Consider the following 26,468-nt stretch of genomic DNA (forward strand, 5'->3'; position numbering starts at 1 on the left):
TAAAAACAGTTGAATTTTTTTTTCCATTTCAAGTTCTATAGAGCAAAGCTGTGACCCTGGCAAGTATTTTGGGTCCAGCTTGCTAAACTGAAGTCAGGCAAATGTGTGATTACTGTCCTGAACCTTTGGGATGATTTTGAATCTTTCTGAATAAGAAAGTCCCCTCCTTCCTCACCAGGACCTTTGGATTCTTCTCTTATTATCTGTGCAGTGAAAGTAGAAGTGACCTCTCCATTTTAGTGCACACGCCTATGGGTTGCGCACAGAATGTATCAAAGTCAAGTTGAAACTAAACAAAATCTTTCTATGTGGTGGCTATGCTATTTGGGGCCATGCTACAGACCTAAATATCACCCAGGCCCTCAGAAAGCTCATCTTGTGTTTTCTACAGGGAGATAATATCGGGAGAGAATCATAATATCCGGAGAGAATCGTTACATGGTTGCCAACTATTCTAGAAACTCAGAGGATGGGTCTCAGGGGAAGCAGACCATCTGGAGGACTGGGAAAGGTACAAAGACAAGAAATAATCTTTGGTCTTGAAAGAGGAGAAGTCTTTTGACCAAAGCAGAATAGGAAGGATGCCTGGAGGTAGAGAATTTAGCAGAAACTTTCTGTGTAAGTTCATAAGATAGGGACAGTGAATTGCCTGTTTTTTTGGTCTGGTTTTGGGTGGGGGTGGAGTGGAGCAGGTTGGTGATGCTGTGTGGTAGAGGATCTACAGTGACATTCTCCAGAGTTTTGCTTCTCTTTCCTGATCCTCCAATTATATAGTTTATCAGCCCCGGGGGGAATGATTAGAAGTAGAAACCTCAGAGATTAGGGAAGTCTGACCTGATTGTGTGGGACACGGTAGAGTTCCTGGGTGGAGTTCCTGGATTATGCTCAGAGGATCTAGGCTGCCCTGCTTCTGACAGGAGCTCACTTTCCTGCCTGCCTCTTGATTCCTTCAAGTGTCAGCTACCATATCTCTGGTGCTACTCAAAATTGTCCTTAAATACAGGATATAAAAGAAATGTTCTAAAGACTGCTTTCACTAGAGGGGCGCTTGAGAGGTCTCAGACGTGACACTGAGGTTTCTGGGGACTGTGAGCAGTGCCTGGGAATGGCACATGATTGGTTTCTTCTTTTTTAAAAGAGAAATGGATCTTCTGTCCCCACAAAAAAGGTCGACAGGGTATCAAGCCTGGAAAAGCTGCCCTTAAACACCGAAAACCATAATTAGGTCTGCTGCTTACAAAAAGAACACACCATCTTGGTCAAATTACAGTTTAAAAACACCCCCGAAGTATCTCAAGACAAACGAGCGTCAATCTCAATACTCAGAGCTAACTGGGTTAACATTTTATTAGACATGATTGCATCCCTTCTTTCTTATGTGTAGGGATACAGAAAGGCATATTAAAATTGTTCTAACCAGTAGGCCAGGGATGGTCATTCAAATCTGTAATGCTGCCATGTGGTAGGTGGGGATGGGAGGATTATGGATCAAGCTTAGCATGATGGTACACACCTATACTCACAACCACACAGGAGGTAGAAACAGGAGGATCATGCTCTGAGGTTGGTCAGGGAAAAGTGAGACTTGCCTGAAAAATAAACTAGAACAAAAGGGGAGGAGAGTATATGGCTTAAGGTGCAGAGCACTTGCACAGCAAGTGCAGACTCTTGAGTCTAAACCCCAGTAACCCATTGAAATTATTTTTTTACTAGCATTCGGATTTTACTGGTAATACACATTTTTAAATGATGTGCTACTTACTACTTTTTCTGTAGGTGTTTTAGCTGTTACTGTTCTTCGAAAACATTTGACATGTTCACTCATGAAGCAAATACTACTTTCACAATATTTACTGGGTGACTGGGGCATGCTTGTGTGTTTTATGTGACTTCTTTTGAGATGATAGGCGATAGGTAATAATCATTTCCGTGTTTACCAGGGAAAAGTACATGTCACATAAAATGTACCATTGCAACCATTTCACCTGTACAGTTCAGTGGCAGAAAGTACCTTAGTGTGGTTATGCAGCAAATACCACCATTCATCTCCTGAAGGTTTCCGTGTTCTCAGACTTAAACTTAGTGCATCAAATGACAGCTTTCCCATCCCAGCTCCTGGCAACCACCATTCTATTGTTCATCTCTACGAATGTGGCTGCTCTTGGCACTTCCTATAAATGGAATTTTGCAACACTCATCCTTGGTTGCTGGCTCAGCTCATCTAGCATGATATACTGGAAGCTTGTCTATGTTATAGTGTGTCAAATCTCCTTCCTTACTTTTCAAAGCTGAATTATATCCAATTGTATACATGGGCCACATTTTGATGATCCATTCAGCCATCCGTGGATAGTTGACTTGTTTTGCCAAGAGGGCTATTGTGAATGATGCTTCTAGGACATGGGTGCTTTTTTTGCCTTAAAATAATCATATTGAATAACACACCTTGGTTGAGAATAGCTAGACAGTAATTGGTGATTACAGAATTTAACTAGGATCAGAACCATAATAAAAGATAATAAAAATACAGGTCCATAAATGAAAAACAATGGTGAAAATGGGCTAAACCCTGTTTCCACACAAAAGGTCAACAATGATGCCTAATATTAAAACACCAAAACATAGTAAAGTCAAGTCATTTTAATGATATGGAAGGAATATGAGAAGCAGCAGAATTGAAAGTTATCATATATCTAGGATGTGAAAAAAGGAAAACTGTATGGTTGCTGCTTAGAACTGTTTTTATATTAAATGTACTGTAACAGTGAAAATGAAACTAAACTTTTTAAAATATAGCTTCATGTAGAACTAGAAAGTAACAAATTCCTAAGAGAATTATATAGCAAAGAGTAATCTCATTGATACAACAGAGGAAATGTATTAATAATCTCTAGTATTAATTGCACTGATAAACCTCAGAATAACCTCTTTCAATCTGATGACTTCTGAGAAGTGTATTATTGGCTTCATCACAATACTCAGAGGATTCGAAAAGTCATGTCATGGTGGGATTATGGCTACCAGACTACAGCTATGGCAAATTGGACTATTTTAGTGGACAATAATACATGAAATAATACCCATATTTCTTGAGTAGGGCTGGCAATGGCATCCACAGAAGAAAAAGCCTATGAGATCCTAAGGGAACTTGATGTCAGCTACATGCTAGTCATTTTTGGAAGTCTTCCTGGATATTCTTCTGATGATATCAACAAGTTTCTTTGGATGGTCCGGATTGGAGGGAGCACAGATACAGGCAAACATATCAAGGAGAATGACTATTGTACTCCAACTGGAGAATTCTGTGTGGTCAGAGAGGGGTCTCCAGTACTGCTCAACTGCCTCATGTATAAGATGTGTTACTACCACTTTGGTCAAGTCTACACAGAAGCCAAGCGTCCAGCAGGCTTGGATCGTGTCGGAAATGCTGAGATTGGGAATCAAGATTTTGAGTTTGAAGTCCTGGCAGAAGCATATACCACAGAACACTGGCTGGGAAGGATGCATAAGGTAAAGATCTGGATAACTGAGGCTTGTCAAGGACATAAATGTCACATGCAGTTCTGACATGCTTCATCATGAGCATATCATACTTAGGACATTGAAGTTTTTGTTGCAGTTTAGAACAGAGCCGAATGATATTAGAATTATCCAGAAGTTTTGCCCTGGACAGTAGGGGCTGAGCCAAATGGAATGATTTTTATAATTCTGAGCAAGTTACCAAATGAAATGTCATGGCTTTACTTTGGTCAATTAAAGGGGGGAATTTTTTTTTTAAATGTGCCTTATTTGTTTTGACGTATGGCTGATTTGAGGAAGGGAAACGTTTGTGCGGGACTAATAGCAGGACATGCCGCATACCTTCTCAATGCCTTTAGCTCCTTAAATGAGCCAAGTAGGGACATTCTTTCTCATATCAGGAAAACTACCAAGGATTAGCTCTGACTCTATCAATATAAACAACTTTGTCACACTTTCTGTATTATAGTACCCAGCACAATGCTTTCACGTAGTGGGTGCTTAATAAATTTTTATTGAATGATGAATACATGTTTGTGGGACCAGAGGAATGCTATTTTGGGGGCAGGTTAGTTTCCTTACTATTATGTTTTTCTTGTCAGTGTCTCTTGTTCCATAGTGGCTCTTTCACTTTATAGGACAGAAAATAGCTAGCCAGACCTAATCTCACCAGATTACTTTGGACATGGGCTTTTGAGGATCTAGGCCAGTCCTTGGTCTCAGAAATGGAAAAGCTGAGTCATAGAGTCATCTTATGTTTAATATTTTCAGGAATCAACATGCTGTTATAAAGTATGTTGATTTTCTATTTTATACATGGAGAAATTGCAAAAGGGGGAGAATAAGTGATTACTCCACAGTTGTGGTACCAAGAATCCAACAAAGCTAGGATTTGAACTCACGGAGTCTGGGCCACACAAATCAGTAAACTTGGTCTCTGTGCCATATTGAATGATATAGGTTATGATACAGGTAGACTCATTCCCTCCTGTGTTGAACATTTATGCTACATTGTCTTTGCCACATTAAAAATAGCACTACTTCTGTCAAGAATTCAATGCATAAACAATGAGATATACAAGTTGTTAAGTAGAAAAACGAACTTTACAACTTTGGTGATGTGGGGGAGGAGGAAGGGGAGGATTGGGTGAGGGGGCGGGGAGGATGGGAAGGGTTAGGAAGGGGAAACAAAGGAGGAGGCTACAATGCTTGATAAGAAACATACTCATTATCTTGCCCATGTAATTGTAACCCCTCTACAGTATTTTCACAATAAAAATAATAATAATAAAAAGAATTCAATGCATAGACTACAAATTAAAGAAAATTAAGGAACGGGGTTGGCCGGGTGGGATGGATGAAAATGTTGAAAGCGGTTAAGACTGATCAAGATGCATTTTATTCATAAACTGCTTTGCTAAGTGGCAACTCCTTTGTACAACTACTTAAAGATACTTAAACAAAAACAGCACTGCTCTTTTTTTTTGAGGGGGGGGTCCAGTCATGGGGCCTGAACTCTGGGCCTGGGTGCTGTCCCTCAGGTCTTTAGCTCAAGGCTAGCGCTCTACAACTTGAGCCACAATGCCACTTCCTGCTTTTTTCTTTTTGCTTATGTGGTGCTGAGGAATCGAACCCAGGGTCTCATGCATGCAAGGCAAGCGCTCTACCACTGAGCCACCTTCCCAGGCCAACAGCACTGCTCTTAACCAGCACTGCCTGTGTGTGTGCACTTCCCCATATTTCACTAGGAAAAATTCTTTTTTTTTAAGTAGATTAGAAGGAGAAAGGACACAAGCTTTTGTGAATGGATCATTGGTCTATTACCTTCCAAAAAGGCTTCTCCGAGCAATCTCCCACTGCTGTAAATGGGTCACAGTTCTTACTAGGGCCTCATCAATGCCATTAATGATATTCAAATAACAGGATTGACAATTTGATAGATTCAGATGATTTTTCACCTTCATCCTTGAAATTTTTGGTGCACTGAAACATTTTACTCCCAGCTAATTGGACAGAGTATTGCTTCTGAGAACAGATGGCCTAATTTCTCCTTCTAAATGGTTCCTAGGCTTCAGGCAGGGCCCCCTGCGGGATAACACCTTCAATAGTAAGTGACAAAGGAATGATCAGGGAGGCCATGAGCCTTGTTGGTGTGACTCCATTCCCCCGGAACCCTCATGTGGTTGTCCTGTCGCTCTCTGGACAATGGCCCATGAAAGACAAGGGTGCTCAGTGCGTGAGACTATCGTGTGCTGTTTCCTGGATCAGTGCTACTCAAGGCGGAGCCTGTGGGTACAGGCAGCAGTGGCACTTGTGACCCAGTGGAAATGCAATTATTTCACTATAAAAGGAAACTTTTGAGGAGAGCCCAAGACGAGGTCTGGGTTTTCCCCACCTCTCCGCATACTGTTCATCATGGGTCATACCGAAGATGAGCCTTAGACACATTAGCATGCTCATGGAGAGAAGCCAGATCCAAGAAACCACCTACCATTGGGCTCCATTTCTTTGTTTTGTTTTTTCTTTTTTTTTTTTATTGTGAAAATACTGTACAGAGGGGTTACAATTACATGGACAAGATAGTGAGTACATTTCTTATCAAGCATTGTAGCCTCCTCCTTTGTTTACCCTTCCCATCCCTTTCCATCCTCCCTCCCTCCCCACCCAATCCTCCCCCCCCCCCAAGTTGTAAAGTTCGTTTTTGACATGACAACTTGTACTTCTCATTGTTGCAACAGGTCCACCTGTATCCTTATTTAAACAACTTGTTTTTCCCCTTTCCCTCCACAAATTATACCAACATTAAATACAGTGAAAGCAGGGGTTATACTGTGGGGGACGGACATACAAAGCAACAAAGGAATAATTTTATAACTGTGTTAGGAACAAATGCATGAAAGAGAAAAAACATTTAAAATACATATCTTAGGGTTCATTTTCCTAACACACCTTATCTGACCTTTTCTGCTTGACTCATACATATACTAGATATTGCAAATAAGGGAAATCATGGGACCTATGTTTCTTTGGGCTTGGCTTACTTCACTTAATATATTTTTTTCCAAGTCTTTCCATTTCCTAACAAAAGGGGCAATGTCATTCTTTCTGATGGAGGCATAGAATTCCATTGTGTATATATACCACATTTTTTTGATCCATTCATCTACTGAGGGGCATCTGGGTTGGTTCCAGATCTTAGCTATGGTAAATAATGCTGCAATAAACATAGTTGTGCTGGTAGCTTTAGTGTGGTCTTGTTTGTAAACATTTGGGTAAATGCCCAAAAGTGGGACTGCTGGGTCATAGAGGAGTTGGGCTCCATTTCTATGCACTATACAGAACAGACAAATTTACAATGGTCAGAAAGTTGATTCATGGCCGCCTGGGACTGGGCCTGGGCATAGGCCTTCATAGTGACTGGCAGGAGGGATTTTACTGGGCATGATAATGTTCTAAAGTTGACTTATGGTGCCACTCAGCAATGTTACTACTTATCATTGAGCTGTGCACTCGAAACAGGCAAACTTTATGATATGTAAAAGATAGCTCAATAAGTGTGTGCAAGAAAAGAAAAGAGAAAGGTGAGCTCTTCTTTGACCCAAGACTAAGTCAAAATGGATTCCCGCATCCCTGTTTGCATCAGGAATTCCCTTTGGATGGGGGTAGTGATTCTTCTCATTAGGTAAGACACAGGAACTCCACATCTTTACCAAAGTGTGGAACTGAATTCTTATTTTTAGGCCATCTATTGAGTACGATTGACACTGAGATTCTCCTGAGCTCTGCCCAGTGAGTAGCTAGGATTATAGGTATGAGCCACTGGTGCCCAGCTTTAATTTAATTTAATTTTTAATGTTTTGGAATGGAGGAATATCCTTGATTTTCCTATACTAATATTAATAAATTCCTTTCGTGATTCTTTAATTCCTTCTAGCGCAATGTATTAGAAGTATTGGGGGTAGAAACTTGGTCTGGGCCTGGGCGCTCTCTCTGAGCCTCTTTGTTTCAAGGATAGTGCTCTACCACTTGAGCAACAGCACTACTTCCAGCTTTTTCTGAGTAGTGTATTGGAGGTAATTGTCTCATGGGGACTTTCCTGCCTGGGCTGGCTTCAAACTGTGATCCTCAGAATTTAGCCTCCTGAGTGCTAGGATTTTGTTGTTGTTGTTGTTGTTGTTTTTAAGTTTTAAATAATGAGTACATGTTGAGTTTTCCCAAACTCTGTTCCTTCTCTTTTAGAATAACTGTAATTTTAAAAATCATTATTCTGTTCGTGATGAGTTACAGAACTGATTTTTAATTTTAAATTAACTTTACCATCCTGACATAAAACCTACTACACACTTCATTTTATAAAACTTCTTTATAAGCTTTAGAAAAATATTATTTTATTTGTATTATAGGTATTTATTTTTTACTTCTGTATTTACAAGAGAGATTGGGATGTAATTTTTTATGATGTTTCTTGAAATGTTCCTCTACCTATTCCTGGGGTAAATAAAATGGCCACTGAATAGCTAATATTTTTTTTAAATTTTATTTTATTTTCTTTGAGAACATACTGTACAGAGGGGTTACAATTACATGGGCAGGATAATGCATACATTTCTTACCAAGCATTGCAGCCTCCTCCTTTGTTTACCCTTCACCTCCCTTCCCAGCCTCCCCCCTCCCCCCCCACCCAATCATACCCCCCTCCCCCCCCCCCACCGACATTGTAAAGCTGGTTTTGACATGACATTTTGTACTTCTCATTGTTGCAACAGGTCCACCTGAATCCTTAAACGACTTGTTTGTCCCCATCTCCTCCACATGTTATACTGACATCAAATATAGTGAAAGCGGGGGTTCACACTGTGGGGGAGGGACATACAAAGCAGCAAAGAAATAATCTTATAAATGCGTTAGAAACACATGCATGAAAGAAACGAAAACATTAAAATACATATTTAAGGGTTCATTTTCCTAACATCACATTATCTGACCTTTTCCGCTTGACTCATACCTATACTAGATATTGCAAATAAGGGAAACCATGGGACCTATGTTTCTTTGGGCCTGGCTTACTTCACTTAATATAATTTTTTCCAAACCTTTCCATTTCCTAACAAATGGGGAAATGTCATTCTTTCTGATGGAGGCATAGAATTCCATTGTGTATATATACCACATTTTCTTGATCCATTCATCTACTGAGGGGCATCTGGGTTGGTTCCATATCTTAGCTATGGTAAATAATGCTGCAATAAACATAGTTGTGCTGGTAGCTTTAGTGTGTCTTGTTTGTATACATTTGGGTAAATGCCCAAAAGTGCGATTGCTGGATCATAGGGGAGATCTATGTGAAGTCTTTTGAGGAACATCCATACTGCTTTCCAAAGTGGTTGAACAAGTTTACATTCCCACCAACAATGAAGTAAGGTTCCTTTCTGTCCACATCCCCTCCAGCATCTGTTGTTGTTAGAGTTCTTGATTTTTGCTGTTCTAACTGGAGTGAGGTGATATCTCAATGTTGTTTTGATTTGCATTTCTTTTATGGCTAGGGATGTTGAACATTTCTTCATGTGTCTATTGGCCATCCTTCTTTCTTCTTCAGAGAAGCTTCTCTTTAAGTCTTTCGCCCACTTATTTATTGGGCAGTTGTTTCTTTGAGGATTTGTTGTTGGGTGGTTTAATTTTTTGAGTTCCAAGTATATTTTAGATATGAGACCCTTGTCCGTTGTATGGCTAGTAAAGATCTTCTCCCAATCCGTGGGCTTTCTATTGATCTTGCTAGCTATGTCATTTGCCCTGCAGAAGCTCTGCAACCTTATGCAATCCCATTTGTCCAACCTTTCTTTGATTTATTGTGTTTCCGGGTCTCTATTCAGAAAATTTCGGCCTGAGCCAAGGAGACCTAAGGTTTCTCCTATTCCATCCTGTAATGTTTTCAGAGTGTCTGCTTTGAGTTCAAGGTCTTTGATCCATTTGGAGTTGATTCTGGTGCAGGGTGATATATAAGGATCTAGCTTTAGTTTTCTACATGTAGTTAACCAATTTTGCCAGCACCATTTACTGAAGAGGCTGTCTTTCTTCCATTCTATTGTTTTAGCTTCCTTATCGAAGATTAGATGGCTATAGGTCTATAGGTTCATTTCTGGGTTTTCAATTCTATTCCATTGGTCCTGAGGTCTGTTCTTATGCCAATACCAAGCTGTTTTGATTACTATGGCTTTATAGTAGAGTTTGAAATTTGGTATTGATATTCCTCCAGCAGTGTTCTTTCCGTTGAGGAGCGTTTTTGCTATTTGGGGTCTTTTATTGTTCCATATGAATTTTTGGATTGCCTCTTCTATTTCCTTGAAGAATGAGGGTGGAATTTTGATAGGTATCGCGTTGAATTTGTAGATAGCCTTGGGAAGTATTGCCATTTTCACGATGTTAATCTTGCCAATCCAGGAGCATGGGAGGTTTTGCCATTTTTTAAGTTCTGTGTTGATTTCCTTTTTCAAGATTTTAAAGTTTTCATCATAGAGGTCCTTCACTTCTTTAGTTAAGTTAATTCCTAGGTATTTTATTTTTTGTGGGGCTATTACAAATGGAGTTGCTTTCCTAATTTCAGCCACACTTTTCTCATTGTTGGCATACAGAAAAGCCATTGATTTTTGGGGGTTAATTTTATAACCTGCTACTTTGCCAAAGTTTTGAATCAGCTTGAGTAATTTGGGAGTGGAGTCTATGGGATTCTTTAAATACAAGATCATGTCATCTGCAAAGAGGGAGAGTTTTATTTCTTCTTTCCCTATTTGGATCCCCTTTATGTCTGCATCTTGTCTTATTGCTGTAGGTAGGCATTCTAATACTAGATTGAAGAGAAGTGGAGAGAGTGGGCATCCTTGTCTTGTTCCTGAGTTAAGAGGAAATGGCTTTAGTTTTTCACCATTGAGTATAATGCTGGCTGTAGGTTTGAATAGCTAATATTTTGTTTTGAATAATTGCTTCTACACTCATGAAGGATATTGAAATATATGTGTGTGTGTATATATATATATATATATATATATATATATATATATATATATATATATCTTTATAATGCTCTTGTCAGAGTTTTTAAGGTTATGGGGAACTCATACTTGGTATGAGAAAGTGGTCTCTGTTTTTCTAGATTTCACAAGAGATTGAAAAGATTTGTATTTTTGTTTTGTTTTTTTTCCTGGTCCTAGGGCTTGAAATTAGGGCCTAGGCCCTGTTCGTGAGCTTTTTTGCTCAAGGCTAGCATTCTACCATTTGAGCCACACCTCCACTTCTGGCTTTTTGGTATTTAACTAGGGATAAGAGTCTTTTGGACTTAACCTGCCCAGGCTGACTTGAACTACAATCCTCAGATCTCAGCCTCCTGTGTAGCCAAGGATTATAGGTATGAGCTGCTAGTGCCCCACTAAGATTTGTATTCTTTTAAAAAACATTTTTATTGGGCTGGGAAGGTGGCTCAGTGGTAGAGCGCTTGCCTTGCATGCTCAAGGCCCTGGGTTCGATTCCTCAGCACCACATAAGCAAAAAAAGAAAAAAGCCGGAAGTGGCGCTCTGGCTCAAGTGGTAGAGCGCTAGCCTTGAGCTGAAGAGCTGAGGGACAGCGCCCAGGCCCAGAGTTCAGGCCCCACGACTGGACCAAAAAAAAAAAAAATTTTTTTTATTTTATTGTAAAGATGCTGTACAGAGGGGTTACAGCTACATAAGGTAATGAGTACGTTTCTTGTTGAGCATTGTTACCCGCCCTTTCTTGTTCTTCCACTTTTTTTTCTTTCTTTCTTTCTTTTTCTTTCTTTTTTTTGTTGTTGTTGGTCATGAGGCTTGAACTGAGGACCTGAGTGCTGTCCATGAGCTCTTTTGCTTAAGGCTAGTGCTCACCCACTTTGAGCCACAGTACTACTTCTGGTCTCCTGGTTTTCTAATGGTTAATTGGAGATAAAAGTCTCACCGACCTTCCTGCCCAGGCTTTGAACTTTGAACCATGATCCTCAAATCTCAGCCTCCTGAGTAGCTAAGATTACAGGTGTGAGTGCCTGGTTCAGATTTGTATGCTTGATTCCCAAATGTGTAAGGGAATATGCCAGTGAAGTTCTTAGAGGATTATTCATATTTTCTGTTTCTTCTGTTGATTTTTTTCAAGGAATTTGTCTGTTTTATCCATTAAAAAAACAATGGCCTAAGATTGTTCTGAATATATTCTTTTCCCCTAAATGTCAGAAATTTCTGGAATAATGCCCTTTTTATTCCTGACACTGATTAATATTTGCTTTTTCATTTGTCTGTCTATTGGTTTTGGTGAAATTTCATTTATTTTATTAATATTTTCTAAGAATCAACTTTTGACCATGTTGGACTTATCTTTAATTTTCTCTTGTAATTTTTTTCTGCTTTTTTCTTTTTGTTTTTAAATTTCTTTAAACTTAATTTGATGGGATGTTCTTTTCAAATTTTTTATGTTGGATACTTGTGTAATTTCTATTTTTCTTCTTCAAATGCAGTCACATCAATTCTTATTTTCCCTCTAAGACTGTTCATTTTCACCTCACATCTGTGATGTATTTAATTCTTTCATTGTTTGGGAATTCATCTACAAATACTCCCTAAATTCTATTTTGATTTTGATTTTGACCTACTGGTTATTTAGTGACATATTTTTCAATTTTCGATCTTCCAGAGGCTTTGCAGTGTCTATGTCTTCTTTATATAATTTTAATTCATTTACTAACATGATGGTAAGGTTCAGGAAGGCTATAGAAATAAGCTATATTTAAACTGAAGCCTACTTTAAAGTTGTAATTGAATGACTATATTTTGAATATCTCAAACCCATATTACACTCTTTGTTTTGAATTTTTTTTTCTTAGGTTCCCCACTGCCCCTGCCCCACTGAAGAGTTCTCTTTTCCCCTGGTATCTATCTTTAATTTTATCTCTTCAGTCACTTTAAACATGACCATTTTAGGACTTCAAATGCCTTGCTCTCCCATCTCAAGTTACTGTGGTTGCCAAGGCTCTTTTTTTGTGTGTCTGCCTGCTGTGTCCTATAGTCTATCATAACTTGAAGGATTTTTTATATCATTTTAAAATTCTTTTCAATAGTTGTACAAAGAAGTTTCAACTCAGCATATCCATTTATGTGTAGGAAGCATCTTTTTTTTTGTCAGTTGTGGGGCTTGAACTCTGGGCCTGTGGGCGCTGTCCCTCAGCTCTTCAGCTCAAGGCTAGCACTCTACCACTGGAGCCACAGTGCCACTTCCAGCTTTTTCTGCTTATGTAGTGCTGAGGAATCAAACCCAGGGCCTCATGCATGCAAGGCAAACACTCTACCACTGAGCCACTTTCCAAGCCCAAATAGCATTTTCCTCTTAAGCTGATTTGTATTTGTTTTTTTTTTTTTCCTGTGCTCTCCAAAAGTTTTAATCAGTATAGTGCAAATTGCAGATCCATTTCTAGATCTGATCATTTTTATGCCACAGGAGGGTTTATAGTTAGTTTATTCATGTTGTTTAGATATGGAATTTTAAGTATTTACATAAGGGAATATTTTCTTCTGTCCAACACCATAGCAGAAATAAGATGATAATATCCTTATTTCAGTAAGGTTTTCTCTCTTTCTCTTCTGGTCCTGTGGGTTAAACTCAGAGCCTGACCTTGAGTCCCTTTGTGCTCAAGGCTAGCACTCTACCCTTGAGCCACAGCACCATTTCCAGCTTTTTCTGAGTAGTTTATTGGAGATAAGAGCCTGGTGGACTTTTCTGCCTGGACTGGCTTTGAATTGTAATCTTTAGATCTCAGTCTCTAGAGTAGCTAGGATTGCAGTCATGAGCCACTGCTGCCCAGAGATCAATTGGTGAAAATGTTAAGTTTCTCCTTCTGGGAGATCTTAGCTCACCAAATGGGAGTGGCTCTCAATTCCAGCCGAACCACTGCATAGCCATGGAAAATGAAGACCTTTGTATCAAGTCCCAGGTCATGTGGGCCCTCCTTGTCCTCATGACACCTGATTCATCAACTTAGCCTTCTTTATGTTCCCAACTTGGCTACTCTCTCTCTCTCTCTCTCTCTCTCTCTCTTTCTCTCTCCTTTGAATGTAGCAATCAGTTTGGGAGTGGGGGGGAGGCTCTGAAGAGAAAGTTGTAGTTTATCAAAATTTTAATGGCTGGAGTATGGTAAGGATGAGATGACTGTATTATCTCAACAAACTGCTGGGCCAGTACTTGAAATCTCACCTGCTCCTACATATTTTATAGGTTTTTTCCCCTCTGAATCTACACATTGGAGCATTTTCTCTAGTGCACATTGTCACTCTTTGAATGTCTCTTCAATGTCCCATTACATACAGTTGATCACAGGCACTCCACTGAGGACCTAACCCTTGCCTTATTTAAGGTTGATCATGACGTTTTGCTATTGCATGCAATATTGCAGCAAGGATCATTTTATATATATCTTCTTGTGTAAAAGACAGGGCTGAATTTCTGGGCGAAAGGTTATGTTTCTTGTAGTTACACCACACATGCACACACACACACACACACACACACACACACACACACACACACACACACACACACAATTGGAGCGTTAATATCCTTCTTCCCTGGGAGCAAAAGGTGACCTCTCTGTGTGTCCTTCCTGAGGTGCATTCCTGAGATGCATCCTGGCTTTCATCCTCAGTGAGTGATTGAGGAAGAGAGCAGCAGGCTCTGGAGAAGTAGACTAATCTGTATGCAGCTGAAAGTAATTGTTTCATCACCAGAGGGGGCCTAGACACCTATTTTCCATGTACCCCTCACAGCTCTACTCCAGCTAGCTCTTACCCAGAATTCACACAGCCAGCGGCAGCCTCCTTCTCAGCCCCCCTCTGGGGAGGCACAGTGGGCCTCTCCCAGGGAGGCTGAGAATTGTCCCTACTCACAGCTCAGGAGGTCCACAGCCTGCTGGATTCCTTGCCTTTTTGAAATGCGAATGAATCCTACAGTAGGTGGAGCTGACACTTCTGTGGATGGAGGCTCCCCTTCCAGGAATGAAGGGACCATGTGGTCAGAACCTGGCCTTGGGCGAGTCTCCTATTATCATTTGCATATTAACATGTTTGCAAAATGTGTTTTTGGCCATCTTGTGCACTCTTGTCCTCCATGGTTGGGAGAGGAGGGAGTTGTCCCCAGAGACATGGGGTCTATTTGTTCATTTGAGCTGTGTTTCCACCTCCTCCATGTCAGCACCCTCTGGGCCTTTGTTGGGTGTGGAGGTTATTGTGACTCATTTCAGACTGTGTAGATTCACTCTACTTAATGTGGAGTGAATTCTACCCCAGAATGACCACTGCTGCTCAGTCTCCTGGTTAGTAATTGTGCGATCTTGGGTTGGATTTCTCACCATCCATTATTTCCTTGTCTGCAACTGGAGATCATAGTAGTACTTCCTTGTAGGGTGTTTGCAAGCACCAAATGAGATAATACTTGAAAACTGCTTAATATAGTATGGATTGCTAAGTATCAAGGGTTCCAAGTCCACCAAAGCACTATCATTTGATACTAATACCCACCACAAAAGCTCACTCAAGACAACAGTTTAACTCCAGGTCCCAGTGGTTCACACCTGTAATTCCAGTTACTCTGGAGAGCAGAACAGGAGGTTTATAGTTCAAGGCTAGTTAGGATAAAAATTGGTGACACCCATCTCAAGAGAAAAAGCTGGGCATGGTGGTATACATCTGTCTCCCCAGGTATGATGGAAAGCATAAGTAGGAGGATCATAATCCAAGTCTGCCTGGAAAAAAGTGAGACCCTATCCCAAAAAGAATCATGACTAGAGATATGGTTCAACTGGTAGAGCATTTGCCTACCAAGGATAAAGCCTTGGGCTCAACCTCTACCCCCAAAATGATGCAAGTTTAGATCTTATAGCTTATTCCATGGGGTTCACAGTTACTCAATAGCAGAGGAAGGAGGTGAGGAAGAGACATTAAGAGAAAAGTGCTTCTGCAGAAAAGCTCTTTCTATTACTCTCTACTTATCCATCTACTTAATAGATTGGTAAACAGAGAGATATCATTTTGTGCATTAGAGTAAGTCAGTTGAAAACCCAAGACAGAAAAGGGTTTTTTTTGGGGGGGGGGATCTGGTCATGGGGCCCGAACTCTGGGCCTGGGCACTGTCTCTGAGCTCTTCAACTCAAGGCTAGCGCTCTACCACTTGAGCCACAGGGTCACTTCCAGCTTTTTTCTTTTTGCTTATGTGGTGCTGAGGAATTGAACCCAGGGCCTCATGCATGCAAGGCAAGCACTCTACCACTGAGCCACCTTCCCAGCCCAAGACAGAGAAGTTTTAAGGTAGCTGGAACAAAGAGATGTAACACATTCAAATGTTAAACGGTAAGATGGCCTGTGAGTCTTGTACAAATGAGAGTTGAAGCAAGAGAAAGGAATCGCAAAATGCTAAAATAAAAACTCAGCTTAGACAGCCACTCCGAGCCAAAATAAAGATAAAATCAGAACAAATTATAAGTTCATTACTCTCTTCCCAAAGCTAATAGACAGAGGAAAACCAGAAAATGGGAAAATAAGAACAATTTTTTAAAAGTAAGTGGGTAAATTTTAAAATGTAAGATTTACATTGATATGTTTAGAACATGTGACAACAATAATACGAAATGCAAATAAACAGATAGCAAACACTTTGTCTGCCCTTTATCTGGGAAGAAGAAGAATAAATACTGTCTTTTAAACTTTAATGAGACAATGATACATTTTAATCTCTTCTGTGACCATTAAAGATAAAAGAATGTCCAATTACAAGCTAATAGAGGGTTAAAAAGTGATGCAATTCTTTGAAAATCTAAATGAAGGCAAAAAATAAAAAAAGGGAAAAATTAAAAAAGGTAAGATACTACTTCTAACCCCAAACATGTCAGCAAAATTATATTACATACAAATAGATTAAAATTCCCAACAAGACTAGACTTGTACAATTGGGTGTAAAGCAACAACTACTTTTAAGATGTGTCTATTAGCTAAAACTTTTCAGAGTAGTAAAAAAGGTTAAGCCATGTTAAGACCAAAGAATGTTGAATTTGTGATAAAACATTATTAGAGATAAATAAATAAATATCAACTGCTTGTACACCCAAAATGTTACTTTAAAATACAGAAACAAATCATCACACAGTGATAGAAATTCCCTATTGGGAAAATTTAACATTCTTTCCTGAGATTGATGGGAAGTACAGAGAGAGAGGGAGAGGGAGAGGGAGGTAAACCAACCAACCAATATAATTACACATATAAATAATACAAAAGAATTGAAATATAAGCAGAGTTAATGAGGAAATTTAGAAGATTGATAAAATGAAAGTTAATGTACCAAAATCAAATTGGTAAAGCAAGTAGAAAGCCAAAATTTGAGTAACATTTACAGTAACACCAATGAGTCAAATATAAAGTGATAAATTTTACTACTATAGAATATCATATCCTCCTATAAAGTATCAGAAATAAGGAAGTAAATGGAAGATTATAACATGTGTATGGGTTGGAAAGACTATTATAATTCAGATGTCAGTTGACCTGAATTTCATCTGGAGATTCAGTGTAATCCTAATCATTATTACTACATTTTGTGAAAACTGAAAACGTTGATTCTAAAATTCATATACTATTTCAAAAGATCAAGAAGAACAACAGGGATATGATAAAGAAGCATACATGAAAGTAAAGTTTTATATTCATCAGTGCTGCAGGGAAAAAAATACGATCACCAAAATTCCTGTAGTGAAGCCATAACCTCTAATGTGACTATATATTTGGAGAGAGAATCTACAAAGAGGTAATTGAGGTTAACTGAGGTCATAGCATAGGGCCTCAACACAGCTAGGTTAGTGTTCTTATCAGAAAAGACAACATATTGTGAGTGTATCTTCAAATGGATGGACCCCTTTTTATGATAACATAAGAAAGTGTCTGTCTACAATGCAGGAAAAAGAGACACTGACACCTTGATTTTAGACTCCTCATCTCCAGACTCTGAGAACCTGGTGTCTGTTGTTTAAATTACTCAGGCTACAGGGTTTCATGATGGCAGCCCTATAAAGACTAATACGAAAACAGGTATCAGAATTCTTTGAGAAGTCTCTTCTCTAGTTCCTCCAATCTGGGCTATGGAATAGATTGATGGGAGCAGTTTGTTTTCTGAAGTTGGGAGGAATGGGGCTGAGGAGATTAACTTCACATTTTGGTAGGGCAGGAGTAGGCAAGGTTGAAGATAGAAAGTAGGTGGTGTTGAATAGAAGTTGGGCTTAATGCTAACCACATGACGGGGCCCTTGTAAGTGTGGTAGTAGAAAAGCTGACCCTGAGGTAAAGTCAGGTAAACACTGCATTAAGCAGAGCCAATTGAATATTCAAATGAAATAAAGTTGAGACATATGTTACATTGTGACCAATGTCAAGATTTTAGACTGAAATGTAAAAGACAAAAGCATATTAAAACATACTTTAAAAGGTACCCAAATCTCGAGATGAGATTATATTACATTGAGAAATTTCAGTTTATTTAGAGAAACAAGTCATAAAAATTATGATACAGAACAAAAGTTCATTCAAAGTAGATAATAAAGATTTATATTTAATCTATATGCATGTTCACTTCTACCCACATATACATTCTGAGGTACCCTTATCTGTCATAAGAAAAAGACAACCAATAGAAAAAATGAGCAAAACACTTGAACAGACTTCAGAAGACACACAAAAAATAAATACATTCAATGATTCCCAACCAACATAAGGAAGCTTAGGCCCGTTATTCATCAGGAAAATGCAAATTGAATTAGATAATGGAAGAAATGAGATGACTATACACAGCCACCAGAATGGCTCAATTAAAAAGACTGGCATTTCCATTTTCAGCATATTACTGGAGACATTGGTACTGGCATACATTGATGGTAAGCATTGAGCTGAGTACAGCCAATTTGGAGAGCTGTTTAGCTGTGTCCACTAACAACAGAATATATACAGACTCTATGGCCTAGCATTTTCACTACTAGACATGTATCTTACATATCATATAAGCAGCCCTAGTACATGGAGGCATTTTGTAGCATTGCTTCTAATAGGTTCAAACTGGAAACCTCACATTCCACCAACAGAAGAATGATTCTATCTTTTGTGGAATACTTGCAAGCATAAGAATATCATGAAGCCAGAAAAACGAACATGTTATTACTACCCACAAGAATGTGGGTGGCATCATGGATTGTTGAGTAAGGTATGCCACACAAGAAAGAATGAGTGCTGTACCATACCATTCTAGCAAAGTTCAACACACAGGAAGTTTCTCAGGTCAGAGGTCAGGATGGTGATTAGCTTTAGGGATGGAGGTTGGGGACTCAGAAAAAGAGCACCTGTGTTTTCTGATAATGCCGATTCTTTCTTGACAGGTGTGGTGAATACAAATGACAATCCTGAGCTAACCTTTGTAGTTTGTGCATCCTTCTGTATGTATGTCCATTTCAATATATTTTATTAAAAAATATAAAACAGTTGGAGAAAAGTTACTGGGAAATAAAATCCTTTTCATCACCTCTCTTTGACATGTAAGTCAATGAATCATTTAAAACATTACTCTTACTGTTGTTATTATTATTCTTACTATTGGTAGAAACATTGTTAGCAATCTGCACTTGGCACAAAAGTAAGCCAGATCAAGAAAGGAAGACACCAATGACATTTTATCCTACAGACCAGTCGACTTAATGTCAATCTGATCATGGCAGCCAGGAGAAGAAAGCAGAAACAAGGGCACAGGCAATCTCAAGCAGGGTAGCACCAGTGGTTTTAGGCTGCAACATCCAGTTTTGAATGCTGGATCTGCTTGGATGTTGTATTGGTTAGCTTTCCAGTACTATGACAAAATACCTCAGATGCTCAGCTTATCAAAAAGGAAAGATTTTTTTCTGGCTCACAGCTTTTAAGGGACTTTGGGGAAGCATTTTACATGCAAACCTGCACAGATGCTTTTTCTTTTTCCCTTTGAGAAAAAAAATACATTTAGCACCTTCTTTTTAATGACTATATCAGGAGCCATGGAGTTACTTACGGAAACTTCTGGAAAAGTAACTCTACTTAGAATACACACATCTAACCACACCAAACTCCGGATGCTTCTTAAAACACTTTTAACATGTTTGACTATTCTATTTTCAGATATATGCATGTAAAGTACTTTGACTTTCTGAGGGATTTTTAGGTCATGAATGTGTGTTGAACTTTTGTCAAATAATTTTTCTACACATGTTAAGATCGTGTTTTTTTTCTCATGCTATTAAAGAAGTGTATCACCTTTATTAATTTGCATAAACCAAACAACATTTGTACCCTAGGTCCTTATCTCAATTTGGTCATGTTCTTGCCTTTGGTTTGCTAGCATTTTGAGGAGGATTTTTAAAAATGCATGGTCATCAGTGGTATTGCTCTATAGTTTTCTTGTATTATTCTTATTTGTCTTTGGTATCTGGGTAAGTCTTGCCTTTTAAAAATGAGTGTGGATTTCTTGATATTGGCCATTCTAACTGGGGTAAGATGAAATCTCTGTGTTGTTTTGATTTGCATTTCCTTTATGGCTAGGGATGATGAACATTTACTTATGTGTCTATTGGCCATTTTTACTTCTTCTGAGCAGTCTCTCTTTAAAGCATTAGCCCATTTACTAATTGGGTCATTTGAGGGTCTATTTTTGGAAGGTTTAATTTTTGAGCTCTAAGTATGTTTTGGATATTAGGTCCTGGTCTGCTGTATAGCTAGTAAAAGTCTTCTCCCATTCTGTGGGCTTTCTGTCTAGCCTTGTTGGCTACATCCTTTGCCATTAAAAAAAAACTCTACAGTTCAATGTAATTCTGTTTATCAAGTCCTTTTTTGTTTTGTTGTATTTCTGAAATAACAGGTGCTGGTGAGGATATGGCCAAACGGGAACTCTATAACACTGTTGGTGGGAATGTAAACTTGTTTAACCACTCTGGAAAGCAGTATGAAGGGTATTCAAAAAACTAGACATAGAACTACCCTACGACTCAATTCCTAGTCCTGGACATTTATCCAATAGAGCACAAACAGGGCCACATTAAAGCTACCAGCACAACCATGTTCATTGTAGCTTTGTTTACCATAGCCAAGATATGGAATCAGTCCAGATGCCCCTCAACAGCCAACTGGATCAAGAAAATCTGGTATATCTACACAATGGAATTTTACTCATTCATCAGAAAGAATGATATTGTACTGTTCATAAGGAAATGCAAAGACTTGGAAAAAATCATATTAAGTGAAGTAAGCCAGACCCAGACAAACACAGGTTGCATAGTTTCTCTCATTTGTGGTAGCTAGAATGTGCCTATGAATCTTTAAGTAAACATACTGGGTGGTAAGTAAGGGGTTACAAATAAATTAATTGAAATATAATAGACTCTAGGGAGAGTGTAAATAGTGTAATTATTTAGAAAGGCTAAGTCAAAGCCCAACAAAATAAGTACCTGGAAATGAGTGCTTGCAAGAGGGGAGGGTGGGGCTTAGGAGAGAGGGGTAGAAGAATGAAGGGGAAAAGGAGTACAATGCAGTCAAGAATTCATTGTGTATACCACAGAATTGAGAAAAAGAAAGAAAGGAGTGGGTCAAAGGGGAGAGAAGATGTTGAAGAGATGACCTTGTACATATAAACTGCTTTGTTAAATGGCAAAAAATCAATACATAACTTAAAAATTAAGAAAAGTGAGGGAAGGAGTAGGTTAGGAGGGGTGAGTGAGAATGTTGAAGGGGGTGACATTGATCAGGATGCATTGTATTCATAAACTGCTTTGTTGAATGGCAACTCCTTTGTACAACTACTTAGAGATAATAACTCGCCCCCCCCCCCAAAAAAAGAATGTGGAAGTAATGCCTTCCATTTCTTTTTGGAGGATTTGGTTAATAAATCCTTAGATCTTTGGTAGCATTCACTTGTGGAGCTATCAGATCCTAGATTTTTCTTTAACAGGAGACTTTTTATGACTGTCGACATTATCTGACTCATTATTGACTTGCTCAAATTTCCTGTTCCTTTGAAATCAGTCTTGGCAGGTTGCAAGTGCGGGATATAAATTCATTTTTTTTCTGTTATCCAGTTGATTGATTAGTTTAGAATTCTTCACAGTAGTCTCATTAGCCTGTGGGATTATCATGTTTTCTTTCATTTCTGATTTTGTGTGTCCCTTCCTGTTCTATCTTTCCTAAAATTAATCATTTATGGATTTTGCAATTTTTGTTAACAATAACAAAAACACCCTAAGCCTTTCTTTTTGTGAATCTTTTCTATTATTTTTCTGTCTCTATTTCATTATTTCGGCTCTCATTTTTATTGTTTCCTTGTTATTTTTTGGTATGTTCTGATTCCCCTATGTTTCCTTTGTCTTGAGATATTTTCCAAACTTCCTTTTTGATTTTTGTCTGCTCTGTTGGTTATCTGCAGGCATGATTTCTATGTTTGTTAAATCTTCAGCTTTCTTTCTCTTACTGACCCCTAGTTTTATAACATTGTGGATAGAAAAAGTGCCTCGTATTATTTCAGTCTTGTTAAATTTGTTGCAGCTTATTTTCTATCCGAAGATATGATCTGTCCTGCGGAATATCCCATCAATGCTTGTAGAGAATGCATTCTGGGGCTGTTTTTCTGTGTGTGTCTGCTAGGTCCATTAGGTCTAAAGTACAATTCAAGCCCACTGTTTCCTTATTGATTTTCTGTCTGGATCATCTGCTCATTGTTGGTAGTGGGATATTGAACTCCCCAATTATTATTGTAGTGCTCTTTATCTCTCTCTTTGCATCTATTAATATTTGCTTTATATATTTAGCTGTGCCTATGTTGGCTGCATATGCATTTGCGATAGCTCTATTCTCCTGACAAATTAACTAACTTATCACTCTCTAATGAAATTCTTTATCTTTTTATTATAGTTTTTGACTTACTCATTTTGTCCATTATAAATAATCACTACTCTTGCTCTCTTTTGGTTTCTGTATGCATGGAAAAAATGTTCTTAACCATTCACTTTCAGCTTGTGTTTGCCCTAAAGTTCATATGACTCTCTTGTAGGCAGCCTATACTTTAGCTTATTTAAAAAATCCATTAGTCACTGTATATTTGAATAGGTAGTTTAACCAACTACATTCAAGGTAAGTACTTACAAATGACTTTTTATAGTGTTATATTTTGTAAATGTCTTTGCTCCTTTCTTTCTGTCTTCCTTTGTGCATTGGTGGTTTTCTCTGGTAATCTTTGATTCCTCTCTCTTTTGTCAGACAAAAACCACAGGTTTTTGCTTAATGGTTACAACAAGGCTTAAATAAAACATCCTATAGTGATAGCAGGTTATTTTGAGCAAATAACTTTAGTTTGACCTCTACATGCATGGCTTCAACATTGAGGATGGGGTTTTTTTTTGTTTGTTTTTCAATTCAATACTAATGATCAATCCTAGGGCATCACCATTGAGCTCTATGACTGAGCTACATTCCCAACCCCAGTACTTAGTTTTGGATGTCACCGTTAGCTTTTCAAAAAAATATATGTGCATCTTTACTAGACCATCGCAGCAGCAGTTATTGTTAACAGTTTTGACTTAAGACTTTTAACTTTTTCATTTTTATTAGCACATAGTAGTTATATAAGGGGGTTTCATCATGACTTTTCCACACATACATAAATTGTACTCTGATGGAGCTCCCCCTATTTTCCCCTCTCTCCCCTCTCCTCTGGAAAACAATCTCAACAGGTGTCATTTTTCTGTGTTGATACGTGCACAAAAGTTCTTCAACAATATTTGACTTACCACTTGACTTACCACCTTTAATCCTTTTGATTTTATTCTAGTAATTCATTAATTTAATTTACTTATTGAGGTAGGGTAGGGTATCACTAACATGCCTAGGCTGGACTTGAACTCAAGATCACCTTGCCTCTCACTTCTGAGCAGCTGTGAATATTGGTATATACCACCTCACTTAAATCGTATTTAAATCGTATAAAAGAATACATAATGGCACACCACCAGGATAGCATTAGAACATTATGAATTAAAACTGTCTACTCAGTTTTAACAGGGAGTTATATACTTTCCTCTGTTTTGATGTCATTCATTAGAATCCTTCATTTCAGCTTCATTAACCCTTTTAAATGTATTGTTAGGCAGATCTAGTGGTGATGAACTTGTGTTTGCTTGGAGAAGTACTTATATATCCCCTGTTGCTGTAAGACAACTCCTTGGGGTAAAATATTCTTCATCAGAAAGTGTTTTATTCTTTTAGCACTTTGTGTAGATCCTCATACTCTTTCCGGGCCTGCACAATCTCTGCTTTCACATCACTTTTATGTTAGTGGGATTTTATTGGGCTGGAAATTAGTTCCTACACTCTCTAGCTATGTGAGCCATATCTTTTTAAAGCTGTCATTTGGTCACCTGATAGAGTGGCTTCATGAAAAATTAAATGACAAAATCTTACATGCAAAGTGTCTAACTCATAACAAATATGCAATGGGTATTCACTGTTAATAGTATTATTTTTATGGCAAGTGGCTTTCTTATATTCATCATGGGAGGTTTCTTTGAGGTGAATGAGGAAGGCCTGGCGCTGAGGAGTAAAGGATGAAGGGAGCTGTAGCTCTCTCCTCTGTGCACCCACAGCCCACTCTTTTCCCCTTTAAACTGTGAATGTTTCTCTTCCTGAAAAATGAGATGAACCAGATAGTCTCTCATAGTCTTTGCAGTTCTAAGATCTGAGGGTCTCATTCACAGGATGAATGTAAGTTGAACCCTGACCTTATGACTTAATTCCATCTATGGCTTTGGGTAATTTGGTTGCTTTTTTCCTAACCCCAGATCTTGTGCTTGCAATAATAGAAAAGTAGTGTTTGCTAGCCAGTGCCTCTCTCTCTAACCTTCTGCAGTCATACAGTGGAGCACAAGTGGTACCTCTGTACCACCTGACCAGTAATTATGGACTCTGGTCCATAAGTGCTTAATTGCTAGAGAATGATGATGATGAGGAGGAGGAGGAGGATGACTGCTCATTAAATATTGATTCTACTCTACCCTTTGTGTCATGTACTTTACCTCCATTATGTCATAACCCTCAAGAAATTGTTTTATAATTTCCCATTTTAAAAGTGAGGCAACAGAGCCATTGGGAAACTAAATAACTTTCCTCAGATCCTGGGTCGAAGTAAAGGTAAATTAGAGACCAGAACCCAGGAAGCCTGAAGCCAGGCACCACCTGCCTTTCCTGCTGTCTCCCATGTTTCAAAAGAGAATAATTAGAATAGATCAGTGTGGATAGTGCTTTAAACTTTATAAAGTTTTTTAAAAATTGTCTTCAGCTGACCAAGTTCTCTCAACACTGGTTTGATTGCCTGGATGCTGGAGCTCAGAAAACTGAGGCTAATAAAAGTTTAGTGAGTTTGCAGAGATGCAAACATTGCTTAAGTGGCAGAGATAGGATTTCAAATGATGTTCCCAATTCAGAGTTCAGGGATTTCTCTGCCAGATAGCAACTAATTCTGTAAAGAAAAAAAGAAAGAAAGAAATAACCAACCCTCCCTATAGCCAGCTTTATATGTGAGATGTAAGGATGATGTGGAAAATGTATATTTGTGAAACATCCTACAAAAAAGAGTCCTTAGGATTTCTGGGGCAAAACCAGTGCTCCTACCATACCAGGCCACTCTTAATGAGCTCACCATGGTGCCACCAATGGGAAATGCTGCAGGCAGGCCAACCTCCTTCCTTCCTGCATTCCATCCTTTTGAAGTACTGACACCCCATAGGTCCCCATGGCAGAGAAAAGATGACAAGTTAATTCTGCAGCCAGCCAGACTGGAGCAAGTCTGGCAGTGTAATGAGAGGGTCTCTGGTTGCTGTGACAGGAAGAAGAAAGTCCAGTGTGACAATTGCATTATCAGAGATAAACTATCCTAGGTAGGTAGGAAAGTGAGTGCTTGAAGTTTGTTCTGGAGAATTGTTCTGTCCACCTGGCATGGTTGATCAAGGAGGTACCATGCAGGCTGGAGGCTGCTTTGTTGATAGGGAGAACTCATGATTGCAGTGGAGACTGATGACTATACAAAATAACTGTTAAGAGGGAGTTGCCTCTGGATTTTTTTAGGATCTACAGAATCACCCTTGGGGGGAGAGGTCACACAATCGATTGCTCAGTAGCCTGGTCTGGCCTGGTCCTGAGGCTTTAAGCCAATCCCCAACCTAGTTTCTATGACTTCCCTCTCCACAAACAACACGTAAGGCGGACCTGACAGCCTGTCATTTTATAGAGAACAACAGAGACCACAGGAATCAGTTCATGTCACCAAGGCTCACATGCCAGAGCAACCAGCACCCTTAGAAACTTTCTTTTTTCCAGCTTGCTCTAGTCCTATTTCAATATGTACCCTAATTTATTTTTGTACCGGTATTGGCACTCGAACTCAGAACCTCATGTCCTCACTGTCTCTCTCTTTCACAGCTGGCATTATACCACTTGAGCCAGGCCTCCAATTCTGGGGTATTATTGGCTAACTGGAAGTAAGAGTCAAACCCTGCTAGGGTTTGAACCCAGGGCCTCATGCATGCCAGGCAAGCACCATCATCTCAAAACACCAAAGCCAACCCTAGTTTTGACCTTGTTCCTCATCTGTAGACATATCAGTTGACTTTAATGTCCATGGGTTGAAAATAGTGCAGCAAACACTAACACAGTGTTCCAAGCTTTGGATTTGCCTGTGCAGTTTGTTTGGGATTTGCCTGATTGACTCTTTTTCTCTGCCAGCCCTTCTGATAAAGATAACTGTTTCTGGCTGTCACCCAGACCACACCAGCACTTTGTTTTTGACTGACACTTGGTGAGATATCTTCTTTTGGG

Source organism: Dipodomys merriami, unplaced genomic scaffold (assembly GCF_024711535.1).
Source record: "Dipodomys merriami isolate MVZ:Mamm:240054 unplaced genomic scaffold, mDipMer1.0.p SCAF_97, whole genome shotgun sequence".
Classification (NCBI taxonomy): Eukaryota; Metazoa; Chordata; class Mammalia; order Rodentia; family Heteromyidae; genus Dipodomys; species Dipodomys merriami.